Source organism: Zalophus californianus, chromosome 5 (genome assembly GCF_009762305.2).
Source record: "Zalophus californianus isolate mZalCal1 chromosome 5, mZalCal1.pri.v2, whole genome shotgun sequence".
NCBI lineage: Eukaryota > Metazoa > Chordata > Mammalia > Carnivora > Otariidae > Zalophus > Zalophus californianus.
The window spans coordinates 69,965,155-69,973,205 of NC_045599.1; positions in this window are offsets into that span (position 1 = coordinate 69,965,155).

Below are 8,051 nucleotides of genomic sequence, written 5' to 3' on the forward strand. Positions count from 1 at the left end.
AAAGAGAGTAGGTGGCTCAATGGCCTATCTCGAAGTCCTTGTGTGACTTGGTCCCAAGCAATCAGAAACCCACTCTAACTTAAGGGTATTTGTATAGGGGTATGGAGGGGAAGGATTTGTTATGAGTATATTGAGTAGCTCACAGAATTAAGTCAGGCTGAACAATCATGTCTTAGAAATGCAGGAAGCATGTGGCTTTGATGTTGTAGGTATTAGGAAACCTCTTCAGGTGACCAGTACTGGAATGAATCAGCTCCAGCTCTACTATTATCTGTTCTTGTGTTACTGCTCAGGATTCAGAAACCAAGAAAAAAACTTAGTTTAAATGGCTTGAGTCTTGTGTTCACCTCCTTGGCCAGAAGATTAGGGTTCTACCAAGAAGGCATGAAATGGGATAGAAGTAATGTCTAAAGGAAAACAAAAGTGCTGTTAAGAGAAGGAGAATGGATGCTTTTGGTGCCAAAAACAGGAGATGTTCAACATTGGTAGATTGCATGTATGGTATAAAATTTATGTAGGATAAAGCTTAATTTCATAGGGAGAGAAAGGTGAATAGAATGCTAATCATTTTTTTACTTTTATTTTTTTTATAAAAATAATTCATGCACCTTGTAAAAATAATTAAAACTATTCCCCTCCCCCATATCTTTAATGAATGTGATAATAAGACAGCAAAAGGGAGAAGTGGGTGGGTGATAGAATTGTTACAATATTTCTTTTCTTGAAGGATAGTAAAGTGATAGCACAAAAATCTCCTTAAGAGGGAGGGGCCTGAGAGGGTTGCCACTGGAATTTCTAAGTCTAGGGGTTTTTATGGGCTGGTTGGTGGGCTGTTTTAATCTGATTAACTCTCCAGGAGCCTGTCATCCAATCAGGTTTTTGTCATCCATCTATCAGGTGGGAAAGGGTAGAGGGCTCCTTCCAGGGTGGGTTTAAAATCCTCTTAAGGGTGGCTTCCTCTTAGGGCTGGGCCCTTGTCCTTGCCTGTCTTTCTTCCAACTATCCTTAATCAGAATGATGTGAAAGTCATGATACGAACATTTTCTATGGTTCAGATCTGTCATGTACACTGTGGATATGAAAGTGAATAAAGAGAGTTTGGTCTTTTGCTTGTAAGGTAAAATTCAAAACAGTATATTGAATACTTGAAGCTCTTAATACAAATCCAAGATTTGTCTTACTAAAAATGGCTCTCTTTTTTAAGGATTTTATTTATGTATTTATTTACAGGGGGTGGGGGGTGGGAGGGAGGAGCAGAAGGAGAGGGAACAGGGAAAGAATCTCAAGCACACTTCACACCAAGCACAGTTGCACCTTGGGCTCGATCCCACAATCCCAAGATCATGACCCTGAGATCACGACCCAAGCTGAAACCAAGAGTCAGATGCTCAACTGACTGAGCCACCCAGGTACCCCTAAAAATGTCTCCTTTTAACAAAGACATAGGTAAGTATGTGTCTTCAACTTATATAATAAAATCAAATATGAATTTTTTTTAGTTTTTTAAAATTTCCTTTAATTCCTACATTTAAGAATTGGCTTTTTTTTTGTTACTGTTGTTCTTTTCATTGTCCACTATTTTTGAGGCAATGTGTGGCCCCTTTTATCCCCCCCGAACCCCTCCCAGCCTGCTTTAGAAAGTCAGCATTTTAGTGTAAACAGTTTTATTGAGTAGACTCTACTTGGTAAATATTAACCCAATAATGTTTTTATTTTTCTCCAGTCACAATTCCCAGTAGTGCTTTGTAGAAATCTCCCAAGACAATTGGGCATATTCCACGTCTTTCTCATCACTTTCAGTTGTTAAAAAATAAATAAATGAACAAAGCAAAACCAAACTAATTTCACTCCATTGTAAAAATCCAGTCTCAAATCTGATTGAAATGCAATCCTTTCAGTTCCCTCTACTAGCATGTAACTCCTTTGTTGGGGAGGAAGAATATGAGAAATGGCAGGGGTTGCTTATTGGAGAGGAGGAAGTACTGTTGCCCACAAGAAAGGGCATGACTCTGTTGCTGCTGGTGGTCACTGAGATGTGGTAGTCTCCTCATAACTTTCTGCAGTTTTTAGTACTGTGTAGCTTCACCGTGGAGGACATGGCACCTCTCTGAGGATATGGCAGAGGAGGCACCCATGTCTTCCTTTAGTCCTGCCTTTGGTCCACATTCCACCTCCCATAGGAAGCAAGCTTTCAGGTAACCCTAGGGCTTGGACTTTCCCCTCTCTCCTCTATATTCCTTTGTATTGCGTCAAACACGGAGGTCCTCCGCTGCACCTTCTGATAGATCAGGAAACTGGGAACAAGTTGGAAGTTTCCTCCACGTTTTTCTTAAATTCCCTATAACATGGTCTCATTTTGTCCCTCTCTCCTGGGCTCAGCCAGCATGTCCTTCTCTTCAAAATCTCCAGAAAAGACATAGGTCATGTTCTCTGTCAGATTCCCTCATGGGGCTCCCTGCACTTTGAAGGCAGCTTCAAACTGGTCTCTTGGTCCCTGACTATAAATATTTAGCTAAGTAGTAGGCTGTCAATCTTTCTGCCTTGCCAGTACTCAATTCTGTATTTCACTGGAACTCCCTCTTCACTTGGCTTCAGGTGGGTTGAGGGGATGTACTTTTCTGTCCACTTAGGGCTGACATGTTGGTTGGGAATAGGACAGGTGGTTCCTTTGCCTCTGAATAAGTCCCCAGGAAGGCTTTTGGCCCCAGTGGTTGGAGAGGCCTGTATTTATTATTATTTTTTTTAAGATTTTATTTATTTATTTGACAGCATGAGCAAGCACAAACAGGGGGGAACGGCAGGCAGAGGGAGGGGGAGAAGCAGGCTCCCCACTGAGCAGGAAGCCTGATCCAGCACCCTGGGATCATGACCTGAGCCTAAGGCAGATGCTTAACCGACTGAGCCACCCAGGTGCTAGAGAGACCTTTAAAAGTATGGAATCCTTATACTATTTTATCATCATTTTTCAGCCAGAATAACCAATTCTTTTTTTATAAAGATTTTTTTTTAAATTTATTTATTTGAGAGAGAGAATGAAATAGAGCATGAGAGGGGGGAGGGTCAGAAGGAGAAGCAGACTTCCTGCCTAGCGGGGAGCCTGATGCAGGACTCGATCCCGGGACTCCGGGATCATGACCTGAGCCAAAGGCAGACGCTTAACCAACTGAGCCACCCAGGTGCCCCCAGAATAACCAATTCTAAGACAAAAAGAGAAATCCCATTCAACATTCTATTATTAGAGCACAAAACTAAAGTAAATGATACCATTCATTCTTACTTGACTTTGCCTTATATAATGAAAAGAAAAAAAAATACAAAGTAACCCACAGGATCTGGCAAACGAAATTTTTTTAGTGCCTAAAGATTTTAAGTTAGGTATGTTTAGAGCAGCACTGATTTTCCAAGGTCATCAAAAGTACTATTAGTGAATAATATTATAGTTGTTTTGTCTGATTTCCTGTTGGAATATGGCAGGTATAAGATGGGTGTCAGAGTGAGGGAGAGGCGTTAGGCCTATTATTAAATCATTGGTCAGTCAAGAATATAACTCAGTAATAATGTTTAACTGTTTTTATTAGTAGGCTTTGAATATAATAAGCAGGATTGGCATTGATTTAAAAACAATAAACATATTTCCCTTTTAAGAAAACCTTTGAAAGATTTTTTAAAAATTTAAATAGATGTTAAAATGTACTTGTTAATCTTATGCCTCATAGTCCCCTTAACAGAGGTTTGAATATAGAAGTATTTTAGGTTCTGGCTTAAATATGAAGATGATTTTAAGCATTCCCAATGGCAAACAAATAATAATGATTATCATTCCCAGAGCGGTACTGTCTTCAAACTTTCTCAGCTGAATTCTTTCTGAGTGACATTTCTGCTATCCATATCCTTCTTGTTAAGAACTCAATAATGGACTAGGTTAATTAGAGATAGGTAATCTTACCTTGTATTAATCATCCTTCTGTCAGAATAAATTAACCTTTTTAGCTCCTATTTTCTGGAATTCCCAACCTTCGTAGACACTGTTCTCGAGGCATTAGATAGCCTCATAAAATTTTAAACTCATTTGAATTTAGAAATATCCATTACTGATAGAATTATTAAACTTAATAATCACGGAGATTTACTCTGAGATCATTGAAGATTAGACTCATTCAGGTACCTTATAGGCTTGTTTCTTCCTAGCTGTGTGATCTGGGGAAATTCAGTTATTATCTCTGAGTTTTCATTTCCTGACTTAAAGAATGGGAATAGTTATATTCATCTCAAATTGTAGAAATCAAATGGAATAATACCTATAGTGGATTCTGAAATACACTACTGAAATGTTTGGGATTGTATTATTTTGAAATATGGTCAATTCAGAAGATTGCACTTTTTGTACTCTTGATGTTAACTGATGATGAATATCCTGGATCCTTTTCCCTGGCTCCCTTGTATCATTGTCAGGGAGCAAAATAATGGCAAAAAGTTGTGTGAGAGGGTATTCTGACCACTTGTGGCTCCCATAATTCTTTGGTAAATGTGTGGCCCAGGCAGCAGATTTATCAATCAGTCCATCGAAGAATAGAGCTCATCAGGCTGGCCACAGTGGAGATTCATGATACCCCATGACAAACTGAAAAATGAGCATGTGTTAAAATAAATCTATTAACAATGTAAATATAAGTTTGTCTGCTTTTAAAAGGCAAAATAATGCAGTGAATTTCAGAGGTAATTTAGGAAATACTTGAACATTTGGCTTTAATTAGAAAGGCAGGAAAATATATCAGAACTAGATTCCATTTGGGCAGGGTTTGTTTATTTTTCTCATCTTGACTTTGAGCCAAAAATCCTCAGTTTTGACTAGTTTTAAATGTTTCTCCAAATTTGGGTAAAGTCTTTTGCCTATTTAGAGATAGATGCTGCTTAGTTCAGCACTAGGTAAGATGGATGGAGGCCCATGCATATCAGGACCCACCAAAATAAAGAGCAGGAGAAGGTCACAAGGGTAGAAAACGGTACGTGTGTGAACAGAGGGGCACCACTAATAAGTAAATGAGTACCTCATGAGGTGGAAGTAATCCCATTCATCAGAGTTCCTCTTGGGCAAAGAATGTATATATGTAGAAAAGATACTTTGATAAACTACTTGGGGGTAGTTTGACAATACACTATGTTGGTAAAGCTTTGAGAAAATAAGGACTTTCATTTATTTCTGTTTGGAGTATAAATTGATACAACTCCTTAGGAGGGAAATGTAGGAACGTTTATCAAAATTACAGTTGCATATCCAAAAAAAAATCCATATGGCCAGCAGACACATGAAAAGATGCTTCATCATCACTTACCATCAGGGAAATGCAAATCAAAACTACAGTGAGGTATCACATCACACCTGTCAGAATGGCTAAAATCAACAACACAAGAAACAACAGGTGTTGGCAAGGATGTGGAGAAAAAGGATCTATCTTACACTGTTAGTGGGAATGCAAACTGGTGCAGCCACTCTGGAAAACAGTATGGAGATTCCTCAGAAAGTTAAAAATAGAACTGCCCTATGATCCAGTGATTACATTATTGGGTATTTACCCAAAGAATACAACAACTCTTAATTCATAGGGGTACATGAACCCCTATGTTTGCAGTAGCATTATTTACAATAGCCAAGATATGGAAGCAGCCCAAGTATCTATCATTTGATGATTAAAGAAGATATATATATGTATATATTATATATATATAATATATATATATATTCAGCCATAAAAAGAATTAAATCTTGCCATTTGCAATGATATACATGGAGCTAGAGAGTATAATGCTAAGTGAAATAGATCAGAGAAAAACAAATACCACATGATCTCACTCATACGTGGAATTTGAGAAACAAATGAGCAAAGGGAAAAAAATAAGAGAGTAATAAATGCACTTGTTGTGATAAGCACATGGTGATGTATGGAAATATTTAATTACTATATTGTACACCTGAAACTAATACAACACTGTATGTTAACAAAATGGAATTAAAATAAAACTTAAAAAAAGGAAGAAAAGAGGGGCACCTGGGCAGATCAGTTGGTTAAGTGTCTGCCTTTAGCTCAAGCCATGATTCAGGGTCTTGAAATTGAGCCCCACATCTCGGCTTCCTGATCAATGGGGAATCTACTTCTCCCTCTCCCTCTGCCCCTCCCCACTTTGCCCCTTGCACCTACTTGCATGCTAGCTCTTTCTCAAATAAATAAATAAAATCTTTTTTAAAAAAAAAGAGAAAAGAAAAAGTATTACAACTGCACGTATCTTTTTTTTTTTTTTTTACAACTGCATGTATCTTATCCAACAATATCATTACTGAGAACTTATTCTGTGGGGCCCAATGTCCATAAATATGTTAAGTTAATTATGGTACATAGATAAAATGGAATACGGTGGAACAATGAAAAAGATTTAGAAAGCTCCCCATGTAGTCATAGGAAAGATATCCAAAATATGTAGTACAGAGAAAAAAAAATTAAGGTATAGGACAATAATTAATTTAACCTATCCATGGACATTGGGTTATTTCTGATTGTTTGCATTTACAATAATATTGCAACAAGTAAACTCATACAGACCTTATTTTGCATTAGTGTATGCATACTCACAGAATAAATTCCCAGTAGTGGTATTGTTGGACAAGATATATACAGTTGTTATTTTGATAAACATTACTACATTTCCCTCCTAAGTAGTTGTACTATTTTATACTCCCAACAGAGAGAAGTACCCCTTTTCTCAAAGCTTTGCCCACACAGTGTTTTGTCAAACTTTTACATTTCCACAAACCTGAGAGGAGACAAATGGCATCTTGGTCTCTAGTTTTTGTTGTTGTTTAATTTCAATTTTTAAAAAATATACAGACTATCTCAAATGTAGGGAAAAGTTGCAAGTATAGAGAATGTTTTCTTCCCTGAACTACTTAAGAATAAGTTGGCAACATCATGTCCGTATACCCCTAATACTGTAGGGTGTATATGTTACAAGCAAGGACATTCTTCTGCATAACCAATATAAAACCATCGATATCAGAGCATTAATTTTGATATGTTAATATCATCTAATTCTCAGATTCCATTCATGTTTTGCCCATTATCCCTAGTATGTCCTTTACAGCAAAAGTATATCAAGTATATCAAGAATCATGTATTGTGCTTAGCTGCTGGGCCTCTTTAGCGATTGAAATCGATTTGAAATGGTTCCTCCTTCTTTTACTTTTATAATCTGGATACTTTTGAAGATTATAGGCCAGATATTATGTAAAATGTTTCTTAATTTGGGTTTGTCTGACATTGTTTTGGGACTCAATTCAGATTATACATATTTGGCAGGAATATGGCAGAAATAATGTGTTCTTGTTGCAACCTATCAGGTGACTCACAATTTTGATTTGTTGTATTACTGATGATGTTTATTCTGATCATTTCATTAAATTGTTGGCTGCCAAAATTGTCCACTGTAAATGTAGTCTTTTCCTTTTGTAATTATTAAGTGTTTTATAAAATACTTTGAAATTATGTATATAGCTTCAGTGTTAAGATTTCAGTGTATCAAGTTTGTTTCCTTTAGTAATATCACTGTGGACTCATGGTTTCTATTATATTTAATAGGTCATAATCTGTTACTATCATTATTTATTTTCATGGTCAAATTGTCCTAGATGTGATCAGAGGGCGTTCCTTCAAGCTGGCTCCTCTGTCCTTTTGACTTATCTCCATCATCTGTGAGTACTTCCTTGCTTTATGATCCAGAGAAATGTTCCAGGCTCATGTTGTACTTTTCTTGTCCTAGACCTGGAGTCATCCATTTCTTCGAGGAAACTTTTAGTGGAGTGTGATATTTAGAAGCGAAGATATGGATGCTAGGTATGTTCCTTGCTATTGGGGTGTCTCTGTTCCTGGACTGTCTTAATAAACAAATGCTTTTTTCTTCCTCCCTCCCTCCCTCCCTCCCTCCCTTCCTTCCTTTTTCTCTTTCTCTCTATTAAAAACTATGGGTTGATACTCTAACTTCAATTCTTATCTAATACCACA